The 10665-nt window shown below is 40.9% G+C and overlaps 1 pseudogene; it reads right to left on the reverse strand.

The window, feature by feature from the left end:
- Positions 1-7146: 7146 nt before the first annotated feature.
- LOC127682107 (uncharacterized protein C9orf85 homolog) lies at positions 7147-7622 on the reverse strand (annotated as a pseudogene).
- Between the last annotated feature and the right edge of the window lie 3043 nt (positions 7623-10665).

Raw genomic sequence — 10665 nt, forward strand, 5'->3', positions numbered from 1 at the left:
TGCGAAAAGAGATACTCTGACTTCTTCCTTTTCAATTCATATCCCTTTGATCTCTTTTAGTTGTCATATTGCTCTAGCTAGAACTTGAAGTACTGAATTGAAGAGATGGGGGAAGTGGATAGCCATAATTTGTTCCTGATTTTAGTGGAAATGCTTTTAAGTTTCCATTTAATTTGTCGTTGGCTATTGGCCTTAAGCAAATTGACTATAATGTGTTTAGGTATGCACCTTGTATCCCCCCATCTCCAAGACTTTTATCATGAAGGAGTGTTGGATTTTGTGAAAGGCTTTTGCAGCATCTAGTGAGATGATATATGGATTTTATTTTATTTTTTCAGTTTGTTTATATGGTGGATTACATTGATGGATTTTAGCATACTAAACCATCCTGCATCCCTAGATGAAGCCTATTTGATTATGGTGGATGATGTCTTTGATGTGTTTTTGGATTTGACTTGCCAGTATTTTATTGAATATTTCTGCATCAATATTCATAAGGGAAATTGGTCTGAAATTCTCTTTCTTTGTTGAATATTTGTGTGGTTTAGTTTGACTTTGTGTGGTTTAGGTCAGGATTACTGTGGCCTCACAAAATTAGTTTAGCAGTGTTTCTTCTTTTATATATTGTGGAATAGTTTTGAGGGGTGTTGGCATTAGCTCTTTAAAAGTTTGGTAGAATTCTGCAATAAAACCATCTAGCCCAAGGCATTTTTTTGATTGGGAGACTTTTAATGACTGTTTCTATTTCTTTATAGGACTATTCAGATAGTTTACCTGATCTTGATTTAGATTTTATAATTGGTGTCTATCTAAAGATAATCATCCATTTCATTTCGAGTTGCCAATTTGGTAGAGAACAGGCTTTTGAAGTAGTAAGACTTACTGATTCTTTGAATGTCCTCAGTATCCATTGTTACGTCTCCCTTTTCATTTCTGTTTTTGTTAATTTGGATAGTCTCTCTGCCTTTTAATTAGTTTGGCTAAGGATTTATCCATCTTGTTGATTTTCTCAAGGAACCAGCTCTTGGTTTTGGTGATTCTTTGTATTGTCTTCTTAATTTCTAATTGATTAATTTCTGCTCTCAGTTTATTTCTTATAATTTACTCTGTTGCTGCTTCCTCCTCCTCTTTCTTTTCCCCCCTAGACCTTTAAATGTACTTTTGTTAGTATGAGAACTCTCAATTTCTTTTTGATGACACTTAGTGTTATGAACTTTACTTTCATAGTGTCTTACAAGTTGGGGCATGTTGTTCCCTCATTTTTATTGAATTCTAGAAAGTCTTTAATTTCTTTTTTTCTTGATACTTCTTCCTTCCTCTCCCCCTCTCCTCCTCTATTCCTCCCTCTTCTCCTCCCTCCCTTCCTCCCATGACTCAGTGATCACTGGGCAGAGAGTTGATCAGTTTTCATGAATATGTGGGCTTTCTGTTGTTGAAGTCCAGCTTTAACCCATGGTCATCTGATAAGATGCATGGTGCTATTTCAATCTTCTTGTATGGTTGAGGCTTACTTTGTGACTGATTATATGGCTGATTTTGGAAAAGGTTCTGTGAGGTGCTAGAAGAAGGTATATTCCTTTGTGTTTGGGTGAAATGTTCTATAGGCATCTATTAGGTCCATTTGAATCATAGCCTCTTGTTAATTTCATTATTTTTGTTTTGTTTTTGTCACCATGTCCTGTCCATTGATGAGAGTTGGTATTGAAGTTTCCCTCAATGTGTAATGTTCCACCTGTGATTCATTTTTAGTAATGTTTCTTTTAGGAATGTGAGTGTTCTTGCATTTGAGGTATAGATGTTCAGAATGTAAATGTCCTCTTGGTAGAATTTTCCTTTGATGAGTATGAAGCGTTATCCTTTTGATTACTCTCGGTTGGAAGTCTATTAGAAGGGCTATTCTAGTCTTTGGTACTGTTTGCTTGGAAAACTTTTTTCCAGCCCTATTCTTTTGATGAATTCTGTTTACATATCATCCATTCTGTTAGCCTGTCTTTTTATTGAGGAATTGAGTCCATTGATGTGGAAAGATATTAATGACTTATGATTGTGACTCCCTGTTATTTTGATGGTGGTAGTGGTGGGGGTGGTGTGTGTCTCTTCTATTGTTTTTAATGGTGTGAAATTATTTCTTGTGTTTTCTTGAGTCTAGTTAGCCTCTTTGGGATGGAATTTTCCTTCTAGTATCCTCTGTAGGTCTGACTGGAAAGCTATTCTTTAAATCTGGTTTTGTCTTGGAATACCTTGGTTTCTCTATCTATGACAATTGAAAGTTTTGCTGGGTATAGTAGTAGTAATGACATCTGTGATCTCTTAGGGTCTGTAAGACATCTGTCCAGGGTCTTCTAACTTGTAGAATCTCAGATGAGAAATCAGGTGTGATTCTGATATGTCTGCCTTTATATGTTACTTGCCTTTTAAATTGTTTGTTCTTTATAGTTACTGTTTTGATTATTTCATGGCAGAAGGATTTTCTTTTCTGGTCCAGTCTTTGGTGTTTGTGTATCTTTAGAGGCATTTCTTTCTTTAGGTTAGGGAAATTTTCTTCTGTGATTTTGTTAAAATTTTCTTCTGGCCTTTGATCTGGGAATCTTCTTCTGTTCTTATTATTCTTAGGTTTGGTGTTTTCAGTGTTCCAAATTTCCTGCATATTTTGTGTCATGAACTTTTTAGGTTTTGCATTTTCTTTGACTGATACATTGATTTCTTCTATCATATCTTCTACACCTGGGATTCCCTCGTCCATCTCCTGTATACTGTTGGTGATGCTTGTGTCTGTAGTTCTTGTTCTCTCTCCTAGGTTTTCCATGTCCAGGACTGCCTCAGTTTGTGTTTTCCTTATTGCTTCTATTTTCCTTTTCAGGTCTTTGACAGTTTTACTTATTTCCTTCACCTGTTTGATTATATTTTCCTGTATTTCTTTATATGTATTTGTTTCCTCTTTTAATGCCTCTCTCTGTTTCAGTGTATTCTCCTATATTTCATTAAGGGAAATATATGTCCTCTTTAAAAACCTCTATCATTTTTATAAGATTGGATTTAAGATCCTCTTTTGGTGCTTAACGTTCATTAGAAAATCCGGGGTTTGTTGTAACAGGGTGGCTGGGCCCTGGCGGTGCCATATTGCCCTGGTTCTTGTTGTATTCTTAAGCTGTCCTTTAGACATCTGGTTTTTTCCTGATGTTGGCTGAATGAACCTGAAGGTAGCAGGTCTTCTTGGGAAAGTCTGGGAAGCCGTGGACTAGACAATGGAGGTCTGGGTACCTGACCCTTCTGGCTGTGCCTCAGGCAGACCCCACTCTGCAGCCTGTGGCCCAGTAGGACCCAATTGGGATGGCGGGCGGATCTGTCAGGGATGAAATGGCTGAAGTAGCAAACCAAGTTGGTTGGTCTTGTGGCCCCCAAAGGTTTCCATGGGGTGGGGGGGGCAGGACATTCCTGGGGTCCTTCAAGTATCCTCCTGAGACCGAAGAGTGAGCCCAGAGCCTCGCAGTGGGGCTCAGGAGACTCGTGCAGCTCACCTCTGTAGGCTGTCCCAGGCAGACCAACTGAATGGCCAGTGGATCCCACTAGGATGGGATTGGTCAGGCAGGGTTCCGAGCTGCTTAGTTTTATTGGGTTAGCAAAGGTTTGCATGGGGAAGTGGGTCTCTCTCGGGGTCCTGCAAGGCATCTCGGGACCAAAGAGAGCCCAGAGCTAAACAAAGGGGTTTGGGACTGCACGCAACTCACCCACAGTCTGATTTTTTAAATTAGCATTCAAAATACCATTATGTACCATTATGCCATTTTTCAGCTCTGTTTTTGTGGGACTGGGGAGCTGTGGGACTGGGATTTGGGGGAGAAGGCCCGGAGCAAGAGTGGGGGCAGGAGTTCAAGACAGGTCCAAACCCAGGAAGTCTCGCCCAGAGATCTGCAGTAGTCTTGTAGCCCTGTGCCTCCACCTTTGCTCCTCTGGAGATCGTGTAACCTGATAGCCAGGTTGAACTTCCTCTCTGATTATGGGGTAATGTCCAGCAGCACCTGGAATTCCTCCTTATGGAAATGGGGCATCCTTAGTACATAGTCCCTACTCACCCCCCCAAAGGTTTAAATAGCCGTTGTTCCCCCCCATTCAGTGAGCTATCTCACTGAACCCATGATCATTGCCTCCTTTGCCTGTGGGCTCTTCTGCTCCTGGCCAGCTTGCCTTGCTTCCCCACTCAGTTCAAGACGTGATTGTGGGCCAATCATATTGGTGGAGAAGCGGAGCCTGAACAGCGTGTTTTAGCAGACTGGTCTTTTCCACCCAGGGCTTCTCCATCCCTGCCTTAACGTTCCATCCAGTCTATCTTGATATCCCAAAAATCACTTTGTGCCATCCCCACCAACCACCTCCACTGCTTCTCAGCTGTTCTTAACCTTCTCACGATCTCCTTCCTAGTTTTTAAGTCTTTTCCTCATTCAGTACTTGTATAATAGTGCTTTATGTCTATACATTACAGACTTGAATACGCATACTGAAAAAGGTGGGGTTTGTTGGCCTGAGTTGAGTTTGGATCACTTGCATAATATGCTTTCCATATCCAGTCATCTTCCTATTAATTTCCTGATCTCAGGTTTTATAAACGATTTAACGATATGTGTGTTGGGGGAGGGGGTGGATGCTAACAAGTGAATGTTCCTCTTGAGACCAGAAAATGGAGTTAAAAGTGGTTGAAACTGGACCCAAACTCTGCAAGAGCAGTGCATTCAATTCACTACTGAGTCATACTTCCGGTCCTCATGATCTCCTTGTCTTTACAGCTGAATAAAGTTCCACTTTGTCCTTGTGCCACATTCCATTATCTGTTTTAACCCGATGGACATTTAGGCTGGCTCCATATTCTTGCTGTGAGGAGGACAGAAGATGAACAGAAATGGGTGTAGGTAGGCAGGGAGACAGATAGGAAACAGTCAGGTGACGTGCAATGCTGACATGTTTAGAGTATTCTAGGACCAGGAGGCAACCTAGACATCGAAAATAGAACCCCTACTTTAAATTCTTAAGTCTGAGCCATATAGGTGTGTTGATAATCAAGACAGCAAATATTTGACCTGGCTTTTCCTCTTTTTTAATTAATTTTTTTTCTTGAGAATGGATTCCCTGTAGCCCAAACTGGCCTTGAACTTAACTGTGAACCTCTATGTAGCTGAGAACAGCCTGTGTTGAAGCCAGGGGCTGTGTTTCTTTGTGTGTAGGGAGACTATAGCTCCATAACTCATGTTGGCTTGGGCTTCACAGTGTTCCTCCTAAATGGTATAATTAGAGTTATGTCTTCGGGTTTCAATTGCTGAGATAAAAACCCCACAATCAAAACCAGGCAGGAGAGGAAAGGGAGTGTTTATTTCAGCTAACATCTCCCAGTCACAGCCCATTGTGAAGGGAGTCAGAGTAAGTAGTTGCTCAAGGCAGGAACCTAGAGACAGAAACTGAAGCAGAGGTGGTGGAGAAATGCTGTTTACAGCCTCAGTTCTCACAACTACCCGAGGGCCACCTGTCTAGGTGTAGCACCACGCACAATGGGCTGGAACACACATCCGTCATCAAGAAAATGCCACACAGGTTTGCCTACCTGCTGATCTTAGAGCAGCGTTTCCTCAGTTGAGGTGCCAGCCTTTCAAATGATCCTACCCTGTGCCAACTGAGAAAAACCAAGCCAGCCCAAGGTCTGAGCCAGCAAACAGGACTTTTAAGGCATTTTCTACCCCCCCCCCTTTTTTGATGTTTAGGATTTTTTCAAATAATAAAATGCTGTCTCAGGGAGGGGGTAGATACATGAGTTATTTAATTTTTTTGAGATTAATTTAAATGTATATTCATTTGTAACTCAAATGAATAGTGAGACATGACCAGAGAGTACCAGTCATGTAATGTGTTGAGGTTTCTGAAGATAACAGACTCAGTAAAATGAGCCTGTTTCTCTTGGGCCAACTACATCTAACAATCAATTCACTCATGGGGCGTTAGGATTATGGTGACCCCTTTTCTGTCCCCAAAGAATGAAACATTCTCTCATTTTATCAGGAGCTTCTAGCAGCTATTTGACAGTGTGCAGGAAGTACAATGTCCATATTAGAAACTAAACTTAAACTTTTATTTACAATGATGAGGACACTAAATCAATCTGGTGTCTGTCCAGGGATCTAAACTTTGTTAGATTTTCAGTACAAAAGAACAAACTCTTTTAGATTGAACCCAACGCTGAAGTCATATGATTGCTTCCTTCAGTGAAAGATGAACTTCCTCCAGTTTTTCTTCAAAACCACGGTTTCCCATTTATTTCAATGCCTCAGCAAATATATACACACATTCGTACATGCACATGTGTGTCATATATACATTTGTAGAGATAAAGGCACAAAGAAAACATAGTAAAACATTAAAATTGGGAATTTGGCTAAAGAGTGTGGAAAAGTTCATTGTGCCACCTGTTCTGTAGCTTTGGGGTTTTAAACACAAGGACACAGGTTTCAATAATCACATGACGCTGACTTACACTGTTTACAAGTAAAAACTCTGGCAATGAAGTGATAATTCAGGATGATGGAATTCTGGAAAGGGTAAGCTGATGAGGGAGATCATCATAGCAGCTTCTGATAATGCAACTATCTCTACTATGAATGTTAGATTTTCCTTTCTAGATAGTAACTATACAGTCTACATATCTTTTCTAAGTATATATTTCCAAACCAAGAAAAGGTTAAAAAATGGAATGAAGTATATAAAAACAATTTTGAAAGAAAAACATTACACATGATTGTATGTATGTATAAAAATTAACTGTTTTGTACAATGTAAGGGGACTTTTGCTAAGAAGTCACATATGGGAGGTCAGGTTATGGAATGCACTCTTAGTTTTCCATGAGATAGTTCCCTTACAATCACCAATTCTCAACACTGAATAATTTGACATTCGATAATATGATTTTCTAAGCAATTTCTATAGGTTTTATACAACATGTCACAGTGTGCCCACACATATTCTGTATATATACAGCTTAAGTATTACTGTAAAAACTTTTAAGATTCTGTTACTCGAATGTTATAAACAACCAGCGTTGCTCAGGAGTCAGCTCTGCCTATTGGGGCGGCCTTTTCTGTCCCTCTGCGGCCGACTCGGTGCTGTCGTCAGGCCTGCGTGTCCCCATCCTCACCATCTGAGTCAGACTCAGCATCTAAGTCCTCATCACTGTCTTCCTTCGCTCTGCAGCTTCTTCTATGGTTAGAACTTTAGTTGTTAGTATTTTCTGAAGTTTCTGGTGCTTTACTAAATGGAATAACGATCTCTTCTTTCTTTCCGCATTTTGCACAAACTCCAAGTTCACAGGCGCATGGTCTACACCTTACGTGGTAAGAGTCCTTTACTGTCTTTTGTAAACATTTAACACATTTCTTAGGCTTTGACAGTGGTTTGTATTTGCTGTATTTTTACACGCCATTCAAGAACTTCTTTGCAGTGTTGACCTACTCCATCACGAAGTTTTGCATTACAGTTGGTCTGAACACTCTTATCAAACTTGTCATTTTTGAAGGAGAATGTTTTCTGGTGCTTCTGAGGCCGAGGCTGTGTCCGAGTCTCACTCGTTGCCTTTCTGGGAACTCATCACCAAATCTCAAGCACCAAAAGTCAGTGCAGCCTTTACGTTACAGGAAAGGGTAAAGAAGTTCCGGCCCCAGGTTGAGACTGACAGCGACCCAGAAGAAGTTCTTCTACTCTTTCTGTCCCAGCCCCAGGTCGGCCCACGTGATTCATTAGGGAGGTCAAGCTGCGCTCTCCCCTGCTGCGCATCCTAGAATAGCCACTTTACAGAAAGCCTTCCTCAGACCCTGCTTCCTCCAGTCTTACCTTTGGCTCTCTACTAGGTCATCTTTGCCATTATTCAATATTATTGTCTCCTAGCTCTCCTTTAAGGAAAGAATCACAGGACAAGAAGTTTGCTGTTCGGGGACAGTACATAAGTCCTGACAGTATATAAGCATACAGAGTCTCTCTCTCTGCTCCTCCCTACATTATGTAGGAGGAGGAGGAGAGAGAGAGAGAGAGAGAGAGAGAGAGAGAGAGAGAGAGAGAGAGAGAGAGAGAGAGAGAGAGAGAGAGAGAGAGAAGAAGAAGAAGAAGAAGAAGAAGAAGAAGAAGAAGAAGAAGAAGAAGAAGGAAAAAGGAGGAGGAGGAGGAGGAGGAGGAGGAGGAGGAGGAGGAGGAGGAGGAGGAGGAGGAGGGAAATTGTGAGGAAGAGGGAGAACTGGCTGGGTCATTTTAAATGACAGCGAGGACTTGACCTAGTGAGACAAGGATAGACCTTTGAGGTTCAGGTGAAGTAAGCCCCGAGAGCCCGCCTGTTCTCCATATCACTGGCCAAGGGCAGCAAGGAGGAGAGAGTTAGCCTAACACAGCCCACTCTGAGGGTCATCGGTGGCCAAAGGTAGGTAAGGGAGGAGGTTGGCCTGTGGCCTAGAGCCCAGCATCTTGCCAGAGAATTAAAAAGGCTCAGTAGTGAGGCAGGTTTTGTTAGCTAAGAATCCAGGAGTAAAACCCTCTAGAACCTAGTATGGAAATGCTCAGCAATCATTTCCGAATGACCTAGGACCTCTCCTCCTAGCTGGCTACTGAAGAGGATAGTTAAGAATGAACTATCTCCCACCTTTCCTCAGTTCTAACATTTTTATTGTCCTTTCGATATAAATCCTGTACATCTAGGTCATGTGTGAGTATACAGAGTGTGTTTGGATTATACAACCAGTGTATAATCTAAATATTTTGGGATGAAAGTCAGACTTTTCTTCTCAGCTGTCCCCTGTCTGTGAGTTAGAGGATTAAACAGAAAACAGACATCAGTATTCTTAGTAAAGATACAGGAAAAACCAAGTCGAAACAGTGACACCAGGAAAAGTCCTTGATGCCCAGTAGGTGTGGACTGGTCCATCTGCTCTGCTGCGTGTTTAATGGGAGAAACTTACAGCACGCTTTTCCTATCACAGGCTGAGCCCTGTCTGCATTGGCTCACTTGGGACTTGGGACAAAGCATGAGGCTAGCATTATGTTTGGGGAGAACAAGGATCAGTAGGTGTAGCAAATGGTGAAGCCTATACTTTAAACAGGACTTCTCCAGTCACCCCCCAACCCCAGCCCAGACTTTTAAAAGCAATACTTTGTCCTGTGTCTATAAACACCTTTTGATAGCTTTTTGAAAGCTCTAGCTTCCTTGCAGGGCCTACCTGGGGCTCTAGGGTTCAGACAATAGGACGAATAACTTTGTTAGGTTCACTTCTAGTGGCTCTGTGTTTCAATACTGTGGATCCTTCAAGTTGGGTACATACATCCAAAGTGGGTGTATTGTGTGCACAAAATAATTATGGTTGATTTCAGACTATCTCTGCATCCTTTTTTTCCCCCTTCGGGATCCATCTTTTCTTTCTCAGAGGTTTTGTTCTTCTAGCTTTTGTCCTTCCGCTGTCAGTATCAACTGTAGCCTTTGCTACATATCTTCTTTGCTTGCATATCTTCTCTGATGTCTAACCACAGGCATTTCTCTTCATAATATGTATTCACCTCATTCATTGGAAATAGACCTTTCATGGGTCATGCATTGTTACCAGCAAAGCATCTACCCTCAGATGTAACTGTGTGGTGCTCTTCACTGTAGCTCCCTTGATAACTTAGCATGAATGTGTATTCTCAGGATGTCCACTGAATAAGAAACCCGAAGGGTTCAGGATCTATTTTTTTAAGACATTTTATTTCTTTTTTTTCAGATTTATTTATTTATTATTATATGTAAGTACACTGTAGCTATCTTCAGACACACCAGAAGAAGGAGTCAGATCTCATTACGGATGGTTATGAGCCGCCATGTGGTTGCTGGGATTTGACCTCAGGACCTTTGGAAGAGCAGTCAGTGCTCTTAACCACTGAGCCATCTCCCCAGCCCAGATCTATTTTTTTTTAAACAAGCTCTCTAGAAGGCTACTGGACACTAATGTGCAAGTTATGTCCGCTTAAGCACCAGTCCACTGACCCCACCCATATCTATGTGTGCGGGTTTCCAGCCCCTTCACTGGGTTCTGATTTGTAAGAACTTCAGGACAGGGCGGCTTCAGTTTGCCCCAAGTTTCTTTATGTTTTAGATTCCATTTTCATAGTGAACCTACTCTTCCTCCTCCTCCTCCTTCTCTTTTTCCTATACAAAACAATGTCGTATTAAAATTATGAGATGAGAGCAAATTTGTACAAAAGTGTAGTAACTATAAGAAAAAGGCAGTGTTGGAAACTGCTGAAATGTCAGAGCATTTATTTACTTTCTTATTTATTTACTTACTTATTGTCTTTTCATTTCATCTCTAATTTCCTTTATATATTCTAGTAAAAATTCAGGGAATTTCAGTAAGTTAGATCTTGCTATTCAGAGTGAGAAAACTAACCATTGACGTCAGCTAAATGGCACAAATTAACTCTAATTATATCCTGGCTGCCTGTTTCTCAAAGTAATTCTTTGAATTCTAAAAGTTCTGTCATCCACTCAACTCTGTATTGATGGAAAAATTTCCCAACAATTACGTCAATGCTATTCTTAATTAAACTATAATACATACAGATTCTTACATTTTTAAAATATAATTAAGATAAGACAAATCATCGCATTAAAATTG

The sequence above is a fragment of the Apodemus sylvaticus genome, chromosome 4 (genome assembly GCF_947179515.1).
Source record: "Apodemus sylvaticus chromosome 4, mApoSyl1.1, whole genome shotgun sequence".
NCBI classification, from domain to species: Eukaryota; Metazoa; Chordata; class Mammalia; order Rodentia; family Muridae; genus Apodemus; species Apodemus sylvaticus.